The 22,473-nt window shown below is 48.5% G+C and overlaps 1 protein-coding gene across 5 annotated transcripts in view; it reads left to right on the forward strand.

The window, feature by feature from the left end:
- RAPGEF1 (Rap guanine nucleotide exchange factor 1) overlaps nucleotides 1-22,473 on the forward strand; it is a gene marked incomplete at both ends in the record, with an annotated part of 149,417 nt that overhangs the window by 11,214 nt on the left and 115,730 nt on the right. The window lies entirely within an intron of this gene.

The following is a 22,473-nucleotide window of genomic DNA, read 5'->3' on the forward strand; positions in this document are numbered from 1 at the left end:
TCAGGATGCGTCGCGTCTCTGAATGGTATTGATGGGAAATTTGGCTGGTTTATTTTCAAAATAGCATTAACAGGGTTTTGTCTAATTATAAGGATAATTGAAAAATTGGTAAATCACGAAAAGCCAAAAGAGCACAATGAAAAGCACCTGCCACCCCACGGGCTGCTTTCCAGAGCTCAGCCCTCTCAGATGGGCTGTCACGTGCATCCCCTACTCCCTGGAGAAAGGAGGCCTGAGGCCAGTTCTTTTTGGCCCAGGTTATCCCTGGGCATCTCCATCTGCCGGGGGCTGTAGTAGATGCAGAAGCCAGGGGTGCCTGCCTTCGGAGAAACTTGTCTGTGGGTGGGAGAGCCGGCCCCAGCATCACCCCTGGGCTGCCAGGCCTCGGGAACTGTGGGGCAGCAGGAGGCGGGGCCCGTGGGCACAGGTGAGGGGTGGCCTGTCCGCTGAGGGCATGGGGAGGGCTCTGGAGGAGGGCGAGGGTGCCCCACGTGGAGGTGGGGGAAGAGGCCAAGCAGGGGTTGTGGAAATCTCAGGAGGAAGATGCACGTGGTGGGAGGCGGCTGCGCTGAAAGTGCTGAGGTTCGCAAGACCAGAGATGGCACCTCACGTGGAGCTAGCGGGAGGTCTGTCCTTCTAGTGTGAGGTCTTCTGCTGTGATTCACACACAGCTGTCAGGGAAGCCTGGGACACTCTGGAATGAGGGGTACACCTTCTCGGTGGTTTCTTCTGGTCATTGTGGGTGGCTTTCAACTTTGCGTTTTGATGAGATTTCCCATTCAGTTTCTGTTGGAGTTTTCTAAATGGACCTACTGTGAAGTCACCCGCAAAGTGTTTCTTAAAGGAAGGGTCCTTAGGTGAAGTGGCGCCTCCTGTTAGCAGGTGAACAGTCTTTGGGAAATTATAGAGCCTGACACCCAGTCAGTGCTCATTGTTGTTAGGTTTCGCTGTTTTCTGTTGACTTGAGCAGAAGAGTGGCTTACATGTGTTCACAATCTCCTCTCTGATAATAGGACCAGTGCTTTCACTTCTCAGGGCTTAAGGGAGCCAAGGTTTTTTGAGTGTAAAAGAAAACTTTGTGCATCCCTTACAGCCCTGAGACTCTTGCCCATCCTTCCCACCTGATACCTCTCATGAGCCGCAGCCTCTTCAACCTCTGGGGGAGATCTTTTTGAATCTGTCGCGCTGCTTTTCAACCTGTTTACTTACTGAGCAGTGCCTGTCTGGGATGGGGGTGTCATACATACTGCCCTCCTAGGAGGGCCTACCCTTCTGTAGGGACCAGATTGGCTGTCTTCGGTTATCTGCCCTGGGCCCAGTGGGGGATGAAGACAGTCTGGGTTCCAGAGGGTGGCACAGGATCAGCTTGCTAGCTGGTTGGGCCAGTCCAGTTAGGCTTGGTGGAGAAGGGTTGAATTTGGAAGGCCAGGAAGAATGCTGGAGTGGAGGGGGAGGCTCCTTGGTGTCTTCCAGAGATAATGGGGAGGCGGGGAGTGAGTGGAGCCAGACAGATTAGGGAGCTCCCCGGGGTGAGCTTTCGGGATGGCCTGGCGAGGAGAAGAGGCGCTTCCCTGGGAATTAAGAGGGACTTGTTCTGGAGGACCCACGCTGGCGGGAGATGTGTGCAGTGCTGAGGCCACTTTCGGGGACCAGTGAATCTGATTCTGGCGTGTACGCAGTGATGGTGGGTCTCAGTGTGCTCGTGCTTAACTCCCAGCAGATGCACTAAGTGGAGGGAATTGAAGCCTTAATGCTTCTGGAGCTGAAACACCTCTCTTGCCTGGTGAACAGAGGTGACAGACTGGTGGCTGTGGGCTGGATTCAGGCAATAGATGCGTTGTGTGTGATCCATACATGTTCTTGGAGAAAAAAGAAAGAATTGATGGTCAGTATTTAACAATCAGGAAAAGACTCACAAATCTCAGGTTTCTGGTTCTTTTGGAAAGTGAGCAGCTCTAGTGACCCTGGGCGCTTGTTCCTACGAGGCCACTGTGGCGGGGACCTCCCACTCCTGCTGCCAGCCCCAGTACTGATTCCTGCTTCCCACTTGGACTGTTGACGTTTGAGTTTGCATCCCTCTCCTTGTGGAAATCACTCGTGTTTGTTTGCTTTTTATCTGGACTTTGAAGTCTTTGCCCCATTCCTTTAAGGATTCATTCTTTGATCCCCTTGCTTGGCACCGATCGAGCTCCTGCTGTCCGGCGCTGTGCAAGGCTCTGGGGAGCCAGCGGTGAACTCGGCGGGCATCATGCTGCCACACAGGCCTTACCTCTGGCAGTGTGGGGAGCGCTGGGGGGGTTACAAGGGATCCCATCAGACTCACGGTGGGAACTGCCTCTGTGATGGGCTGAGATTTTCAGGTGAGCCGTTAGCTGGGTGAGCAGGGGGGCGTAGGGAAGAAGGTGGCCTCAGTTTCACCGGTTGTACTCATCAGAGAGTCTCAGGTGCTCGTTCCTCAGTTCATTACCAAATAGTTTTTCCAGAACCTCCCAAAGGCCGAGAGTTTCTAGTTCATCCCAGTGTTTGGGATACAAGAAAGATTTGTGCTTCCTGGGCCATACCATCCAACTAGGGCAGACAATAAAAGTAGATGTCATGAAGACATAAATTACGCAGGTTTTTCTATTTGTTTGTTTGTTTGGGTGGGGGGTCTTTCCCTGCTGTGTATTTCCAGCAGACCACTGGCAGCCTGTCTAGGAGTTTCATCAATTACCGAACCCTCTGGCCACTCTCTAGGCCCCCTGTGGCCTCAGGCTACTCCGAGGGGCTGCTGAAGTGGCAGCAGGCGCAGCCAGCGCCCTGCCCAAGGACTGAATAAATGCGGTGTCTCAGACTCAGGTGCTGTGTATTTCAGATGTGTGAAGATGCTTTCATTATAAATTAAAATGAAAAATTCACACTGTCTGCTGTCATAGTAACTTTTTGTCATTATGTATTTTCTCAGAACAGATAAAAAGTACAAGTGCAGTCTGTCACATGAGGCTGCACGTTTTTGGCCTAGGAAAGAGTCCTTGTAGATCAGCGGTCACTGTATTTTGATCAATTTTAAACTCCTCTCAAATTTTACACTTCCTTTTTTTCCCCACAATTATCAATCTTTGCGCTCAAAATGTATCCAGTCAATAAATACAGCACTCTTATGGCACCTGCTAGTCATTCATTCCCTCACTCCTGTGGCACTTACAGCGACCCTCCACCCTCCTCGTTGGCAAACACTGTGCCGCCTTGCGGTGGCCTGGAGCCAGCAGGAGCCTGGCCCTCCCGGGCTCTCGGTCCAGGGGTAACATCAAGACGGTCTTGAATATTTGTGCAGTTTCTATAGTTTCCGCCTGGAGTGCATTGACAGATGACCTCATTTCAGTTGATCCCTAAAACAAGTCCTGAGGACTAGAGCAGGGCCAGTTATCCCCGTTTTACCCTGAGGGCAGTTCAGGCCCGGGGAAGGTTGGTGATTTGCCCAGGGTCACAACCCTGGTGCGGTGCAGGGCAACGGGGCGCCCACCTCTGCTCCGACTCCGCCAGTCCTTTTCCAGAGCACCGCTTAGAGCTTCCCATGTTGCTGGAGACGCAGTAACTTTATCTTAATTATTGTTCATGTTTCTAAGTTTCTTTTCTGGTGTTACAAAAAAAACACCTCTGTTAAGTTAGGGTAGGCCAAATGCAGTCTTCAGGCTGCGTGTGATACTAATATCAGCGGCAGTGCTGTAAGAAGATAAAAAATAGCGCAGATGCAGGCTAAGTACGTGTTAAACATCAACCGCAGCAACCCCAGGGTTTCCTGGTCTCCTGAGCAGCTGTTGGCAGAGGTGGTTTGAATGGGATTCCTTGTAGCCAGCAGACCTGATAGGAGGCCTGTAAAGATGAGTCATGTATGAGTTTGCAGAAAAATCATCCCCCAAACCAGCCCGGATTGGAGAATGCCTTTGAGCACAGGGCCGGCTGGGGCTTACCTCAGTCCAGCTGAATGTGTTCCCGTTGCCATAATAAGATGACGCGCTGGAAGGAGTAGCGGCCTGGCCGGCCCCTCTGCTACCGCACCCACGCGGCCCCGACCGGGCGCCCGGCTGCCGGGACAGGTGTTCCTCTGACTTGTCATCCACCTTGCCCTGGAGGCTGTTTTATGATTTAAAAAAGAAAGAAACAAACAAAAAACCAGTTTGTGAATTATTAAGGGATCTGTCATCTTAGTTTGTGGTCACTTGCTTTAGACCATTTGACCATTTACGCAATTGTGACCTTGGGAGATTTGTTCCCTTTTCTGGGTCTCATTTTCTCCATCAGTGCCATGAAGCGGGGAGAGGGAGAATCTAAAATTAGTGCTTCCTTGTTTTGTTTTGTTTTAAAGCATCAGGCCTTTTATAACATATAGGAAAGCTCTTAGCCAGCCGTCAGTGGGGAGCACTTTGGACACAGCAAGTCCTTACCGCTCAGCTGTGGCCCCTGAGGCCCCTCCTTGGATCCTCCACCAGCACAGTGTGAAGACCCACTTCCTGGGTGCACTCAGCCTCCTCTTCCAAATCCGCCTTCCTTTAGGCTCTCCGTGCCTTCTCTTCCTCTAGCAGATAGTGAATTCCGTGCGAAGACCCCAGATAAACCCTTTGGATAGAACAATATCGTTCAGCTCGTTCAGAAACCAAAGCCCCAGTTTCCTTTCCTCAAGTTAAAAATCAACAAATACAGTCTTAAATAGACCGTTAGCCCCTCGAGGGAGTGTGCCTGTCTGGTCTACCACGGGGTTGCCGTCACTGTACCTACAACGTAGTAGGTGCTCAGAAACTATTTACTAGTGAATTTAATTCATGTTGTTAAAGAATGAACTTAGGTTTCTGATTCCAAGCCTCAAAATGAACTTTAAATGGAGTTGCTTCTGGGTTTTGAATTGCCAATTGAGATGTTTCTTGGTAAGTTAGTAGGACCAATACTCTGATAAGGGTACGCAGTTAGTTGGGGTTCTGTGTTAACCATATACATTGTGATCAGTGTTCTGGTGTGTTCTTCCGAAAATTGATGAGGGACTGAGATGAAATTCCCAGAACGCTCTGTGGGGAGAGCTCTGGGGAGGGAGGAGAGGCAGAGGCTCGTGCAGCCCGGCTAGTCTGGAGCTCCCGTTCGTGGTGACTCTGAGTGGTTCTGGGGGTGCACAGGAGTGAGGTACTCTTAGGCGGTGCTCATTCGCGTCAGGCAGTTGTGATTTTGCCTTTTTCATTTACAAACCACAGCACATGCCAGCTCTGCTCTGCCTGCCAGTGTGACCAGCGCCATGATGGGAGGCCCTGTCTGTACTTGTTACTTTTTTCATTTGGCCTCTGAGCGTTATTTCGGACCAGCTCCCTGCACTGTCAGCTCTCTGTTTATGGGTGGTTGTACAGTACACGCTGTCTTCGAGGGGCTGGAGAGGCAGGCTGTTGGTGTTCTGCTGGCGCCCCCTTTCTTCTGTATCAAGGGATTTAAGCAGAGTCTCTCTTGCCACTTCTTGCTCTTTGTGAGTGAAGATGCAGTGGAGAGACTTACCTAAATGGATTAGAAATCTGGCATCAGATGGTCACAATTCCTCTTTCTCCCCACTTTTTTTTCCAGGCTGTGGTTTGGAAGATAGACGATAGTTCTCTGAACCTGTCCTGTCCTGCAGTCTGAACTGCATCTTTCTAAAATACCGTTACTATGTCGTAACAGCTCAGACCCTTGGTTCCCATTGGTCCCTTAAAGATGCTCTTTCTCCTTTGCTTTTCATTGGCTTGCTGGCTCCACACAGTCATTTTACGGCAAATTAAGTTTCATGATCAGGAAACTCTACCTTGCTTTTACAGTGTAGACGAAATGGAGCTGTCAGACCCAGGGTGGTGTGTGGTGCCTCCTGGGCCGGGCACAAAAGGGCGGAGTTCAGGCATTTGGCGTGGACTTGACTGGATGCACACTGTGCTGTTAAGGATGGGAGCAGCCCGTGGTCCCCCTGAGCAGAAGTGCGGTGCTTGTAGCCTTTGGAAGAAGGAAGGCGTGGACATGGAATGAGAAGACGGGACAGCGGAAGTCCAGTGGAATGAGATGGCGCCGCAGAGCCACTTAGTTGGCCCAAAACAAGCAAACAGAAAAACAAACAAAACCTCTGGCTTGCAAACAATGGTTGTATTTATTTGCTGGGCCTGGATGATCACGTGTGCCCTCTCTCCTTCAAGTGACTGTGAATAAATAGATGGATGGTTGTGCATGGGTCATGGATTTAGCTGCTCTCAACCTCTCCTTTCAATGATAAATACAAATAAGAGTAGTAGCGAACGTTCATTAAGCACTTACCACGTGCTGGTACCAGGCTCTGTTCTGTGTATTTTACACACATGGTCTCCTTCAATCCTCACAACAGAAGAAAAGTACTGTTACGTTCTCCTTCTACAGAGGACAAAACTCTGACACAGAGCTTTTCTTTTGTGCGTGGGATCCTGAGATCCAAAATAGCTGAGATTTGCCTATGGTCGTACCAAGTTGGGGCCAAGACAGGACTAAAGCCCATTTGATTATGTCCCATTTATCCATATTTTCATTGGCTGTGATGACATTGGACATTGTTCTCTTGGCTTTTGTGACTTGGCTCAAAATGAGCGTCTACATTTCCAGGGACTTCTCCGTCACTGAGGTGGCTGCTACACTGAAAGGGCCACCTGATAATGTTGGAGGGGATGCTTGAGATGACATTGGTCCCCTGGCTATCCTGCTCCAGCTCTCAAGAGGCCAGGAAGCCCTGCTTCTTGCTGGGTGACCTTGGGCAAATTGCTTAATCTTTCTGAGCCTCTGGTGCCTCTGTTGTAACCTGATGGGCGGGGGGACAAACCCATTTCCAAGCCCTTTCTAATGCTGATTCTTTGTGAGTCTAGTATGCAGTATAAAGGGCAGTGTGTGTTAGGGTAGTTTTGTTGGTTTTTACCGACACTAGTGTTGCAGGGCATGTAACTGTTCATCATCATGATAAAACTTACATGATCCTTTGTAGCTTTCAAAACACTATTATAGGCATCAGTTTTTTTGCTCTTGTCTTCGGTTTTGTTTGTCTGTTTTGTTATTAAAAGGTATTCGAGTAACACAGCATTTTTCCCAAATGAGAAGGGTGACTGCTTACGATTGTTGAGTACTTCCTGTGTCCTTGGGAGTTTTACCTTTTTATTTTTTAGTTTTTTAAAATTAATTTATTTGGCTGCAGGAGGATCTAGTTCCTGGACCAGGGATCAAACCTGGGCCCCCTGCATTGGGAGTGGGAGTCTTCTTCTTTTTTAAAGATTTATTTTATTATTTATTTACTTTATTTTTGTCTGCATTGGGTCTTAGTTGCAGCACGCAGGCTTCTCTCTAGTTGTGGAGTGCGAGTTTTCTCTTCTCTAGTTGTGACGCGCAGGCTTCAGGGCGCGTGGGCTCCGTAGTCTGTGGCACTCGGTCTCTAGTTGAGGCGGGCGAGCTCAGTAGTTGTGTCGCGCATGGGCTTAGTTGCCCCGCGGCATGTGGGATCTTAGTTCCCTGACCAGGGATCGAACCCGCATCCCCTGCACTGTAAGGCAGATTTTTTTACCACTGGACCACCAGGGAAGTCTCTCAGAATTTTACCTTCTGGTACTTGTATGATTTAATTAGGTCTATTGTTATAAAGAAAGAGATGGCAAGTGTTGTGCCATTTGACAGCTGAAGAAAGGGAGGCAGGTGGCAAGTTGAGTGAGAGGTAGAACTGGTTGGGGAACTTGGGTTTCCTTCATCCCTTCTCTTCCCTGCCTTGGTGTGTGCTCCCCTGGTCCCACTGAGAGTCTGGATCTGGGGTCTGCTGCTCTTCTACCACAGAGCCACAGGGAGGCCGGCTGGAAGGCACTGTCATTGTCTTTGGTTGGAACCTGCTCTGGGATTCCCCTGGGGCTTTCCAACCTCTCTGCAGGACTGTTAAGGTGAATTCACATCTGCCTACAGATTTATGAAGCAGCTCCTGCTTTTTCCATTATAGAGGTGGCTTAAAAAGTACGTTTGCTGAAAATATTGCAAGGGAATCTACTTTGGATATAAACCAGTGGGAAGTAGCCCTTAGTCGACATAGCTCTGTCCACCCACCTACACACTCACCCATCCATCCATCCACCCACACAGCCATCCATACATGCACCCAATACCTCTTCATCCATACAGCATTGGCTGAATGCTCACCAAGTGTCCAGCAGCCCTCCAATGCAATGAGGGTACTGAGAAGTTTGGAGGCATCTGTGCCCTTAGGGAGTTGAGAATCTGGCCACCGCATTTGCTGTGTGCAGGAGACTTTTGATCTAGCTTTCATACTTTTCTTAACGCTCATCCATGTTAGAGGCAGCATGAGCCTGGGCTGGAGGTCAGGAGACCTGCTTCATGGCCCCTGGGTCTGCAGGGGTCCCTCTGAGCCCTCTGAGCCCTCAGTCTCCCCATCTGTGAAATGAGAGGGTGGACTCATGGAGCAGGGATGGGGAGCTTCGACTGAGTCCTAAAGCTGCAGTTTTGGATCCCAGCTCTCCCGTGGAACAGTGGAATCCTGGGCAAGTTGCTTTGCGTGTCTGAGCCTCAGTTCCTTATCCGTAAAATGGAAAAGAATTATAACAGTGCCTACCTTATGGTGTTGAGAGAGGGTTAAATGAGATGATGTACAGTAAAGCACGTTAGCAGAGTCTTGACACAATAAACATTAGCTTTTGTTCCTACCTCGTGTCCCCTTCTGCTCTAAAATTACCGTTTCCTTTAAAATGGTCATATGGTAAGTGAAGTTCGGACCTCAGCACTCACAGAAGAAGGGGAGGTCTCTGGCTATTGAGGCATTTCCTTGCAGGGTGTCTGTCTGTCTGTCCGTCTCTCTCTCTCAAGTTGAATTCCAGGGAATAGGTTTTTAGGACTAAATAATAAACCTCCAAAGAGATAATTTATGGGAAGAGTTGATGGCATTTCATTTCAACTACACACGTGGCCCCAGCACGTGCAGTAGATGGAGGAAAAGTCCTGATTATATCCTTTTGTAAGTCTATCTGAAAGCACCGGGCCTGTGCTCGTGGGCAGCAGCTTATCTCAGAGCCGGCGCAGGGCTGAGCAGGTCACCAGCAGGTAGGCTTTTGCTCCATCCCTAGAGACACCACCTCAGTTTCTCCTTGTAGGGGTGACTCTCAGGGTCAACAAAACCATCTTTATTCAACACTGAACGTGAAATCATCACGAGATGTTGCTTTTGTTTTGTGACAGCTAAAACACCACAAGCCATTCAAGGGCCTTGTGTACAGGTAACTTACAAATTGCATTGAACGTGGCAAGTGGGGTGGTTTCATAGCCTATAGTCCCCTTCCTTGATTAATTTTCACAGTTGAGATAAATGCAGAAATTCTAGTGTATTGTTCTGAGTCTTCCTTAACCTGTGCTCTCTTGGGCCTTTCTGATAAGTGAAAGTAAATGTGTGTGGTCTGCTTGCAGTTTTGTCAGTTCAACTAGCTCAAAGCACACAGCTATTTGCAGAGAGACCAAAGCCCAGCCAACCCTTTTCACTCGCTTCAGTCACTTAGTCCTGGACCTCTCATTTAATTACCATAACCACACCAATTTGTGCTTCTGCCTCAGCTTGTCAAGAGTACCTTGCAAATACTAATTCTCTGAGGTCATCAGAAAACCAGAGGTGCAGATCAAAAGCATGCTTTCCTGCATGAGCTCTCCTTGTTTTATTCTGTTTATGGGGAGCTGTCTGTTACTTACCCTAAATGTGCAAGATTGTAGAATGAAGTTTTTATATTTGACCAAGATAGGAATTGGACTAGGAACCTGGGCTCCGTTTCAGGCCTGTGTTGCAGGGAGGCCAAAGTACTGGTCCCAGCTTGGTAGTGAAATGCACCTGCTGCTGGGGAAGTTGTGTAGACTAAAATCATCTCGGGGAACATATGAAGTCACTGTCACCAGGAATGCTTGGAACTGTGGCATTTTTTGGATGATGGAGAGAGAACCAGCCTGAGTGTCTGGAGCCTTCCCTTCTGGCCTGGCACTGTCACAGATGTGCTGTGTCCTCTGGGGCAGGCCACAGCCCCTCCCTGGACCTTGAACGGGAACAGTGGTTCTTGAGCTTTTTAAGATCCTAAGTGCTGCGAGGGATCTGATAGAAGCCCTGTGGACCCCATCCCCAGGGAGAAAGATTATGTGTGGATGTGGTTCTACCAACACTAAATTCCTCCTACTGTATGATCGATCATAATTTACACACACCCCAGGTCTTGGAAAGATCGAATGGGATCTTGGGTATCTGAATAATCAGGACTTAGTTTCTCCTAGTTCAGTCAGGCCTGGGCTCAGGTGACAGTCGATATTTATACATTTCTCAAGTTTTGTAAGGATTCCATGAGATGATGCTTGTAAGCTGCTTATCATAATGCCTGTGTGGTTAAAAGGAGAACCCTTTCCCCTTCTGCATGAGAATGTCTTAAAATTTTACATGTAGTAAAATTGACCCTTTTTTGGGTGTACAGTTCTCTGAGTTTTAACTCATGTGTAGATTTGTGTAACCACTACCACAGTCAGGATTGAGAACAATTCCATCACCCCGGGGTCGGGGTGGGGGGGGGACTTTCTGCTGTCCCTTTGTTGTCAGACCCTTCCTCCACCTCTGGCTCCTGGCAGCCATTGATCTGTTTTCCATCCCTATAGTTTTGTCTTTTCCAGAATATCATATAGCATGTAACTTTTGGGAATTGGCTTGTTTTACTCAGTATACTGACTTTGAGATTCATGAAGTTATTGTTTTTATGAGCAGTTTATTGCTTTTTATAGCTGAGTAGTATTTCATTGTATGGTTATAATCATTGTTTATCTGCATAGAATTTGACTTTGGTTAACTAGCTCTGTTTCCTAGAAATAAAGATTGCATTTGACCAACAAAAAAATCAAACAACTCAATTAAAAAACTTGAGTAGACATCTCCAAAGATATGCAAATGGCCAGTAAACACATGAAAAGATGCTCAACATCACTAACCATTAGTGATATGCACATCAAAACCACAGTGAGATACCACCTCACACCCATTAGGATGTCTGCTTTCAAAAAATCAGACAATAACAAGTGCTGACAAGGATGTGTAGAAATCGGAACCCTTGTGCATTGTTGGTGAGAATGTAAAATGGTGCAGCCATTATGGAAAACAGTGGCAGTTCTTCAAAAAATTAAAAATAGAATCACCATATGATTCAGCAGTTCTCCTTCTGAGTATATACCCAAGAGAAATGAAAGAAGGGACTCAAAAAGATATTTGTATATGCAGTTTCATAGCAGCATTAGTCACACAATAGCCAAAAGGTACCCATCATCAGATGATGGATAAACAACAATGTGGTATGTACACACAATGAAACATTATCCAGCCTTAAAAGGAAGGACATTCTGACACACATTTCAACATGGATGAACCTTGAGGACATTATGCTAAGTGGAAGAAGTCAGACACAAAAGGACAAATACTGAATGCTTCCACTTGTGTGAGATACCTAAGAGTAATCGAATCATAGAGACAGAAAGTAAGTGGAATGGTGGTTGCCAGGGGCTGAGAGAAGGGAGAATGGGGAATTATTGTTTAACATTTAATTAGTGTTTAAATTCAGTTTTACAGGACAAAAAGAGTCCTGTGACCTCAGCAGTCCCCAGCCTGTTTGGCACCAGGGACAGGTTTTGTGGAAGCTAGTCTTCCCACCAGGGTGGGGGGCGGGGATGGTTCAGGCGGCCACGTGAGTGACGGGGAACAGCGGGTGAAGGTTTGCTTGCCTGCCACTCACCTCCTGCCCTGCTGTGACTGGGTGGCAGCACGACAGCGTGAATGTACTTATTACCGCTGACCTGTGGTAACACTTAAAAATGGTTAAGGTGGTACATTTTATGTCTATTTTACCACAGTTAAAAAAAATGCTGTGGATACCAATTATTTTTCAGTATTTATTTGTGTCATAGTTATTTAATCTTAAATGTCTTATAATAAGTTATATTAAAACAGTTAAAAAGTGATGGCATAAGCCAAGTATATTACTAGGGAGATGTGCTTATGGTAGAAATGACCTCTGGTTTAATTAATTATATCTGGGCTGGGAGGACCTCTAGGTGAACGATAAACACTTGGTGGGACACAACACCCTGGGCTCCCTGAGTGCGGTGGGTCTTGTAACTGGGAGTGCTTCTTTTTTTTTTTGGCTGCGTTGGGTCTCCCTTGCTGCGCACGGGCTTTCTCTAGTTGCAGTGGGCGCGGGCTACTCTTCATTGCGGCACATGGGCTTCTCATTTCGGTGGTGGTGGCTTCTCTTGTTGTGGAGCAGGGCTCTAGGCACGCGGGCTCAGTAGTTGTGGCTTGTGGGCTCGGTAGTTGTGGCACACACACGGCTTCGGTAGTTGTGGCACACGGGCTCGGTAGTTGTGGCTCGTGGGCTCTAGGCGCATGGGCTTCAGTAGTTGTGGCGCACGGGCTTAGTTGCTCCATGGCATGTGGGATCTTCCCGGACCAGGGCTCGAACCTGTGTCCCCTGCATTGGCAGGCAGACTCTTAGCCACTGCGCCACCAGTGAAGTCCCTGGGCGTGCTTCTTGAGGGAGCCTGTGAGATTATGAGACGTGGGCTCCTGTGGGGCGGGGAGCTTTTAAGCCAGGGTGGATCCCCTCCCCACCGGATGTGGCACTTCTCAGCTGTGCTGGGCTCCTCGAGGACCCTGACAGAGGGAATTTGTCCAGTGCTGCCCTCTGGCAACCTTTGGTTCCCGTCCTTTATTCGTCTGAGTAGAACGTTGCCAGGAGTGGAAGAGAGTCCAGGGACCTCAAGGTCTAGTTGAGCCCCAGAGCTTGGGGGTGCTGTAGCCTGGCACACAGCGAGTGCTCAGTGCATGTCAGCTCTTAGTAAAGACCCTCCCAAGCCTCTCAGTGGCTTCCATCTGAGACTGCCTGGGTACCATTGTGGGCACTTGCTCTGGGTGGACAGCACAGATGGCATTCACTCTAGCACTGTTGGGCAGGATTCCAGGCTACTGGCCACGTTCATGAGAAGGTGTCGCTGACTTGGGGGAGGGGAAGAGGGAGGACGATCCATGGAAGCAAGATCAAGGCTTCCTCTGACAGTTTTAAGGCCAGGAAACTCTGTTAGATGGAATGGTGCCTCCATTTGGGAGTTGTTGCCTCGAGATTGTCACAATAAGGTCTCTAGTCCCATGAGTATCATTAACACATCTCCGTGAATCTGCGACGATAGGCAGTCGCTGTGTTTTTTGATACTATGGCACCAACACATGTAAGACATTTTAGTGATATAGTAGCACTTCTCAGGAAACAAAGAAAAATAAAATACATTAGCAGGGTTGATTATAAAACAACATATCCTGATTTCAAAAGTTAAACTGTGAAGAAGTATACATTTTAGAATCAAGGAACTACAACAGGAAGCATTGCTTCATTCTTTCAGCTGCTTTTTTGAGCAGCTGCTGTCTTTAGTTCGTGAAGGTAGATGCTGGGGACACAGTGATAAATGAGCCAGGCTGCTCTCATGGAGCTCACTGTGGCTGTCCAGGTCTCCCCTCTAGGCGAGGTCTAGCCTTTGCTTGAAGAGTCAGGCTCTAGAGTTTTGCTTATAAATGTAGCTCTCATCTAGCCTCACAGTTAGGTGTCTGGACACCAGAGGAAAATTACTTCGAGGATCACTGGGCTCATGCAGACATGACAGATGGGGTAATGATCACACATCCCGGCTTACACCTGCTGTCCTGGCATGATTATTAATAGCGCCGTCCCTGTCACTCTCAAAAGTGTCCTGATTTGGATGGGAAAACACTGAGGGAGGAATCATTTACAGCTACTGAGTTCCACACATTTGTGTTGGAGAGGGTCTTGCGTTTGCAGTGAGAGAACTATTTCAGAAATACGGCCTCTATTCCAAGGCGGGGTCAGTCCCATGGAGTCCGCGGGGGGGTCAGCTGGATTCGGTTTTCGTGCCCTTCTCCCTGTGGGCATCTGCCACTTCGTATGTTCCAGTCACTCAACTCATGGAAGCATCAAAATCTGGGACAGTTTGGTTGATAAAAACAATAAACGTGTACATAAAACAACCAGAGCATGTTTTCCTTATGAGAAAAATTAGATTAACCAGATCTTAAATTCATATTCTTTGGAATGGATGGAAAGGATCTTAGTGTTCGTGTCAAGAGAATTGGAAAAATAATTATATAATAATTACATAATTATATAATAATTATATAAATATGTAGTATATAACATATATAATATATATTATTACTTATATATAATATAATAATATATATAAACATATATAATTATATAATAATTATATAGGAACAGTAATCTGGGTTAAGTTAGAGATTTTCTTTTCCCTCTTGCTATAGAAAGGAGGGTAGGGATTGAATTTTTGTAAGAAGTTTTATTTTTATTCAAGTGATATAGTTGATGTTTAAAGAAAACAGCCAGAAGGGTAGGAAGCTTTGTGTTTATAACAGATTGGCAGCTTGCAGCCTGTTATATTAGCAGGTATTGATGACAGGATTGTCTGGGTCAGGTGGTGCCTGTCCTGGGTGTCCCAGAATGCCGCCTGCCTTCTCCAGTAGGTCTCAGATTGTAGCACCTGGAGGCTGCTGTGCTCCAACCCCCAGTTTCTACTTCAGTAGGTCTGGAGTTGGGCTGAGAACTGGCATTTCTAACAAGTTCTCAGATGATGTCGATGCTCCTGGTGGGGTAGGTGTTTGGGGGTGGGGGCACCCTTTGGAATCACTGCTTAAAGTCAGGTATGGAGAGGAACGGAAAAGCTCCTAGGGATTCGACCTGAAAAGTTGCTCTTGGAGGGGGAGGAAGAATATAAAAAACAATTTACATGCATTGATGCCAGGAGCTGTGCTGAGTATATTTAATGCCTTCAACAGCACTGCGGGGAGGTGATAGTGGCTTCATTTTACAGATGAGAAAACTGAGGTTTACATGACTTGCCCAGTTGGCACGTGGAAGAGCAGGGTGGAACCATTGCCCGGTACTGAAACAAACCCTTTTGAAATGGATAAGTGGCAAAGACACCACAGATGGAAGAAGATTCTAATAATACAAGCACTGGTGAACAGCAAGAGACTGACGATGTTCACAGTTCTTCTACTTCCAGTACCTGCTTTTGTCAGCAGCTTTGTGAGGTAAAAAACAGCAATCTAATTAGCTCTGACAAGAAAATGGCCAGGAGATCGGCAGCTGTGAAGAAAACTCTTTGATGAATACCACACTAAATGTATATTTTTCCTTGGGATATTAGCTAATTCATTGGTTTGATATATTAGTCGTCATGATTAGCAAGACCATTTAAAACTAAGTATCTAGGACTCGAGAACCAAACTCTAAAATTTAAATTATGTTTAAAGTCAGTACTTTAAAAGCATCATGGTAAGTGTTTACAAGCTTCTTCTGAATTGTCTTAATGTGTAAGTGTTCTGGTAGCACGTGGACACGCCCATCTCAGCCCTCCTTTTCTGTATCCCCTGCTCTTCCAGACTCTCAATTTTGGAATGTCCTAGGGCTGAGTCCTCCAGTCTCTTCCTGCGCAATCTAGTTCCATGTCTAAATGCCATCTAAATACTGGTCATTCCCAAGTATATGTGTCCAGACCCCGTCTCTTCCCTGAACTGCAGACTGCCCACTTAACGTCACCACTCGGATGTCTTGTAAGTGTCAGACTTGATGTGCCTAAACCAGGGCTCTTGGTTCACCGCCCTACCTCCTGCCCAGCTGGCTCCTCCCTGGGTGCCCATGACGGTAAATTACGCCATTTTTGACCTAGTTGTTCAGGCTCAGAAATCTTGGAGTCCTCCCCGACCCCTCGCTCACAGCCCGTATCTGACCCATCAGCAGATCCTCTTGGGCTTACTTCACATATATTCTGCCTCCGGTCCCTCTTGCCAGCTCCTCTGCTGACTCAGGCTCCAGGCCACTGCCGTCTCCCCCTGTACTGCCGTGGTGCCCGCCTCACTGGCCTCTTGGTTCCCACTTCACCTCACAGCTGTCTAGTCTTCCTTCCTTCCTTCAACAGCCAGAGCGTGAATTAGATCACATCAGGCCTGATGAGGATTGTCCCGTGGCTTCCCCTTACACTGTGAATGAAAAAGTCCTTACCACGGCCTGCGCGTGGCACCCTGTACTCTGGCGCCTGGCTCGCTCGTACCGCTGTCCCTTGCTGCTCTTTCCCAGCCGCTCGGGTTTTTGAGCTTTTCCTTCGGGTGTTCTGGGAAGATACCAAGCACACTCCTGCCTCAGAACCTGTGCTTGCTCTTCGCTCTGCCTGTTCATCCCCCCCGGGCATTGGGGTTAATGGCTGCCGAGAGCCTGTGGTCAGAAGCCACTTGCTGGTTATGTGACCTTGGGAAAGTCCCTCACGCCTCTTCCTCTTAAAAATCTTCCTCATGGAGAAAATGGAGCCAATGGTGGGGTCCTTATGAGTTCACGCACAGGAAGCACTTAGGTCCTGAGTCTCGGGAAACGTGAGCTGCCCTTCTGGGTGCGTTTGCCCCCTAACTCCTTTCGGCTCTCTGTTCATGTGTCACCCCGAGCGGCCTCCTCTAGCCACGGGGGTCCAAAGCAGTATTCACATCACATTATCCCCTCACTGTCCCCTAACCCTGCCTTTGCTTTTTTTTTTTTTTTTTTTTAATATAGTGCTTATTTGCTTCTTTTTTATGATCTTTCTCTCTCATTAGGAGGTAAGCTCCTTGTCAGCTGCTGCTTCACCAGAGCTCAAAAGGCACACAGGTGAAGCTCACAAATTCTTGTTGAATGAGTGGATAAAAGCACACGTTGGGTGTGGGCTCAGCTTCGTAGTGGAGAAGGTTGTGCATCTTTAAAAGCCTGGAGAGCGTTAACTAGAGGGCGCTGCTGTGACTCCTACGCCGGCCCCGCCCCAACTAGAGGCCGCTTAGTCAAGGTGGAGGACCGCCTCTGCAAGTAGGGTGCTGTAAAGGGCAGGAGGCCACAGACCCTGGGGGCTTAGTGGGCTAGCGGAAGGTGGTGGGAGCCTTTCCCCAGTGAGGGCGTTGCCTCTTCTGACCCCGTCATGTTCCAGGCAAAGCAGAGAATGTGCGTCCCCCTTGATGGTTGCCCACTGAGAGTCTGCTGGGTGTTGACTCTTAGGTTTCATCTGCTTTGCTGGGGAGGAAGGAGGTGGGATTCAGTGCAGGCAGGAGCAGGTTCACACAGGGTACTGAGTCTTTAGCCAAAGTAAAGGCTCCTGAGTGGGGATGTGGGAGATGGAGGTGGGAAAGGTAGTTCAGGGGCTGGACTCCCAAAGGCCTCAAATGGCCGTCTGGGCACTTGACTTCCTCCTTTGGGTATTCCAGGAAGCATCAAGAGCTTAAGAAATATTCTCCACATATACTTAGACATTTCCCCGAGTATTGCAAATAGTATGAAATAAGTGGCAGAGGAGAAAATTACTATTTTTGTTCACTTAAAAAATTAGTTCCTTTCTCTCAATTCCAGGTGGAATTAATAAAGTTGAGGGTGTGGGCTTTCTCCCTTTCATGTCCTGCAGGCTAGTTTCTGGCCCAGTCCTGACTTTATTTATGTATGTACGTATGTATGGCTGCGTTGGGTCTTCGTTGCTGCACGCGGGCTTTCTCTAGTTGCGGCGAGCGGGGGCTACTCTTCGTTGCAGTGTGCGGGCTTCTCATTGAGGTGGCTTCTCTTGTTGCAGAGCACGGGCTCTAGGCGTGTGGGCTTCAGTAGTTGCGGCACGTGAGCTTCAATAGTTGCGGCTCGTGGGCTCCAGAGCGCAGGCTCAGTAGTTGTGGTGCACAGGCTTAGTTGCTCTGTGGCACGTGGAATCATCCCAGACCAGGACTCGAACCTGTGTCCCCTGCATCGGCAGGTGGATTCGTAACCACTGCGCCACCAGGGACGTCCCCAGTCCTGACTTTAGAAAGAACAACAAATAAGCAGCAGCTTCTTTAAAAGTCTGGATGCTGATTTAGCAGCGAGGACTCTGCCTTAATTGCTCTTCCTTTAGTGAACCAGCATCAGCTGCCAGGGTCCCTGAAAAACCCGGAAGCTTTCTCATGGGGGTGCCTTGGAATTGGAGGTTCTGCCCCCTGTATTTTGCAGGTTAGGTCACACCCCAAGAAAGATGGACTGGCAGACTTTACAGTTCATTCTGTAGAGTGTCAGTTCTGGGCCTGCCTGGACAGAAACAAAGTAGCCTTGTGTGGTATACAGTATCAATATTCAGTGAGGATTAGCACTTTGTTGTTGTTGACACACCCCTGCCAGAAGTAAGGCAGCTGGCTAGCTGTGGAAAAACACCAGGCTGGGAGCCAGTGATTAGGGTTCTCTGGCTGTCTGTGGGGAAATGTCTTTCCCTCAAAATGAGGAACCTCAGTTTCCTTGTTTTGGAATGAGAGGGTTGGACTAGCTCTGTGGATCTTAACCTTTTGGAACTCTTTGAGACTTTAATGAAAGCCATGGACTTCTCTTCCCAGAAAAATGAACACACATGATTTGGTCAACACTTTAGGCACCCCCTGCAGCCCATGAGATGAAACACTGGACCTCTTAAGGCTCTGCTGCCTCTGACCCCCATCCACCTCCCCCGGTTCTCATACCTCCAGCTGCCCAGGGCCTTTGCACATGCTGCTCCTGCCCAGAATGCTTTTCACCCATTTGCTTGGTCAGCTCCTGCTCATCCTTTGAGTCTCACCCTTCCCTGACCTCCCAGATTAGATTAGGTTGCCCTGCTAGACGTGTTCCCCTCCCGGAACTTCTCAGCACTGATTACAGTGGTAACTAAGTGACTCTTTGCTCATGTTGTCTGATTCTCCCTAAGCTCCACGTCGGCATTTGTCGGATGAATCTGAGGCCACTCAGGCCATGACATTCTGAGACTGATCTGTGAGTTTGCAAGTGTGTCGTAAGAGAGCCCCGGTCTGTGTTTCCTGTGATGCACTACTCGGGATGTGCCTTCGCCTTCGGTGATTCCGCAGCGCTGGGCAGGGATGTCACTTCAAAGCAGGGACTAGGGCATCCAGGAGACTGGCTCCCAGACTTTTTGCCTCAGTGCTGTGCTGGCCTGACCTCCAGGCTGGTCATTGCCCTTTGTTTATACTCTGGACTGAGCTGGAACTCCCACTTTGGAACATTCCCACAGTGCTTGGGGCTTCCTTGTATTGTTGTATTTTTCTCTGGAGGGGAAGTGACCAACATCAGACTTTCCTCCCAGCAGACAAATTCCATGCACAAAGCTTCATGTCAGCTACTGGGCACTGGCTCCAGAGCCCAGCTTCCATCTCCCGCCCGCACACCTGGGGGCGGGGTGGGGAGGAGGTGGTGAAGGTGCACATTACAGCGATCACGGGCCTTTCCCTTCTGAGCAGTGAGCAGCGCCTTGCAGGACTCCCTGACGCAGGTTTCTTCTGAATCCAGTTGCATCTTGCATTGAGGACAGGACTCTGTAAAATGTTTCAGACTTCAGTAACCACAGTGTTACCTCCCTGGTTTATGTCGCTTGCATTCCATAATCAAAAAAGTATTCTGATGATACAAATGTTTGGAAGTGAAATATTATTTTGTTTGCACTAAGGGAATGAGTTATTTACCAGAACATTGCAATGGATCTTACTGGGATATTTAAAAAAAGAAAAAAATCTCTGTGACGGTAAATAATTTTTCTTTAAGGTATTGTCTCTAAAGCTGGATGTTCATAGATAATGAAATTAAAAAGAAAAAAAACAGCAAAAATGGTACCTATCCTTTAGGTGTGCCAGGCACCTTTAAAACATCCTGTTTAAGCTTTAGACTGCCCTGTGAAGTAGGCAGCATATTAGTACATATTTTTCAGAGGTGAAAAAATCAGGTCCAGGGAGGTGAAGTTCCTATCTCAAAGTCGCCCTGATGGGAAGTGCCCACCTGAAGATTCAAACCGGGTCAGCGCTCCTCCAGAGCCAGCCCTTTCCACTCCTCACGTGCCTCGTCCCTCTGGTCAGGAGAAAGAGGTAGCAGGTTTCCCGGCCAAGAATTAAAATTCTTGGGCTGGACCTGGCTCTCTCACTAAGTGTGTAGCCTTGACCCCCGCCCTGCCCTGCCCCAAGCTCTTAGGAGGAGATGATTTTGTCAGTCTGTGTCCTTAGGCCCTGCCCTTCTGTGAGTCCGTGATTTGGGGCTTGCAGTAGTAATACCTCAGGAGTAACTTGGTGACACGCGGTCTGATTGAAAGCAGTCCATGTACCCACAGCACCCTCGGAGGATTTGCGCAGGACGTGGAGACACGTGATGCTGGCCGTGCAGTGAGCTTTCCACTTCTGGTGGCCTTTCACTTTTGATTCGTCTCATCTGTTTGAGTCTCATGTTGTCTCCCTAAAGTGTGGACTGGATGGGTCACTTGCCCATCTTGGATGGTGAGCATATTCACCCTTGGGGACGACTCTGGAAGACGCTTTTTCTGAGCTGAGAGTTAGGGAGGAATTCTTAAGAATAGGCGATTCGATTTACCTTCCCCAACCCCCAGCCCCCATCAAGTTCACACGGAATCATTTTGGGAGGCCGTGGTTAACCGAGAAGCAGTTGAACCACAGGGTCCTCCCTTCAGAGCTGCTCTCAAGGAAATTTCTAGTTTGTTTGGAAGGTTCATCAGAAAATTAGCTGTTAGAATGTGGCAGCCCCTAGCTGAGAAATGGCAGCGTCGGCCTCCAGCCCAGGTTTCCCTGGTGCCCTATTGTCCTGTGTGCACGCAGGGACATGGGGAACTGACCCAAACCCAGTTCCTGACTTCAAAAGCTTTACAGACTAGTGGAGATAAAAAAGATACGGATGAAACTCCAGGTTGGGGACTTTGCCTGAGCTGAGGGGTGGGGAAGGTGGATGAAACAGCGCTCAGGCGGGCCCACACCCCTGGCGCTTGCAGGAAGGAGAGTTCATTTATGGATTAGAAACTCCAGTTGGGCTTCCCTGGTGGCAAAGTGGTTAAGAATCCACCTGCCAATGCAGGGGACACAGGTTTGAGCCCTGGTCCGGGAAGATCCCACATGCCGTGGAGCAACTAAGCCTGTGCGCCACAACTACCAAGCCTGCGCTCTAGAGCCCACGAGCCACAACTACTGAGCCCGCGTGCCACAACTACTGAAGCCCGTGTGCCTAGACCCCATGCTCTGCAACAAAAGAAGCCACCGCGATGAGAAGCCCGCGCACCACAACGAAGAGTAGCCCCCGCTCGCCGCAACTAGAGAAAGCCCACGCACAGCGACGAAGACCCAACGCAGCCAAAAATAAAATAAAAATAAAAAATAAATAAATTTATAAAAGAAAAAAAAAAAACGCCCGTTAACACATTGTAGGGTGTGTTTGCGGGGGGGTGGGGAGCCTTCATTTGTTCATCCATTTGTTTATTCCTTCATCTCTCTGCCCATTTGTTCAGTAGTTATTAAGCACCTACTGTGCATGGGTATTCTGCTGGTACTGGGTGGCATCGTGTGCAGAGCATTTGACAAGTTAAAACTTTCTTTAGGTGAAAAGAGACGTTAAGATGTAGGTTCAAAAGTAGAGCCTTTTTGGGCTTCCCTGGTGGCGCAGTGGTTGAGAGTCCGCCTGCCGATGCAGGGGATGCGGGTTCGTGCCCCGGTCCGGGAAGATCCCACATGCCGCGGAGCGGCTAGGCCCGTGAGCCATGGCCACTGAGCCTGCGCGTCCGGAGCCTGTGCTCCGCAATGGGAGAGGCCACAACAGTGAGAGGCCCGCGTACCGCAAAAAAAAACAAAAAAAAAAACAAACAAAAAAAAAAGTAGAGCCTTTTTGGGCTTCCCTGGTGGCGCAGTGGTTGAGAGTCCGCCTGCCGATGCAGGGGATGCGGGTTCGTGCCCCGGTCCGGGAAGATCCCACATGCCGCGGAGCGGCTAGGCCCGTGAGCCATGGCCACTGAGCCTGCGCGTCCGGAGCCTGTGCTCCGCAATGGGAGAGGCCACAACAGTGAGAGGCCCGCATACCGCAAAAAAAAAAAAAAAAAAAAAAAAAAAAAAGTAGAGCCTTTTTGATCTATTATGCTTTTGTAGATATTTTGAACTAAATGTCTTCTGGAAGAAATGAGGTCAGATATAATATCTGGCGTTGCAAACTTGCCTAAGGAAAATTGTTACGGTTTTTGGAAGGAAACTGAAGTCTCTTCAGAGTGTACCGAAAGGGTGGGGTGTTTGTTGATGGAGTTGGGGTGGGTGCTGAACTTGAATTGGATCTTCTACCAACTCTTAGGTTTCAGCGGCCCCCTCTGGCGCGGTTGGGGTGCGAGCCTTTGCTCTTTTCTGGTCTGTGGTTGCAGTTTGATTGGAAGCTGAGTTCAGCACACAGTGTGAGGGAAGCGGGGTTGGCCGTGGCCTTCACTGAAGCATTTGCTCTCTTTCCTGCCTGTCATTGGAGGAGTGAAACGGACCCGTGCTATTTGCTTTAAGAAGTTTGGAATCTCAGGCTGTGATTTTGTAAAAAT

The sequence above is a fragment of the Hyperoodon ampullatus genome (genome assembly GCF_949752795.1).
Source record: "Hyperoodon ampullatus genome assembly, chromosome: 6".
NCBI classification, from domain to species: Eukaryota; Metazoa; Chordata; class Mammalia; order Artiodactyla; family Ziphiidae; genus Hyperoodon; species Hyperoodon ampullatus.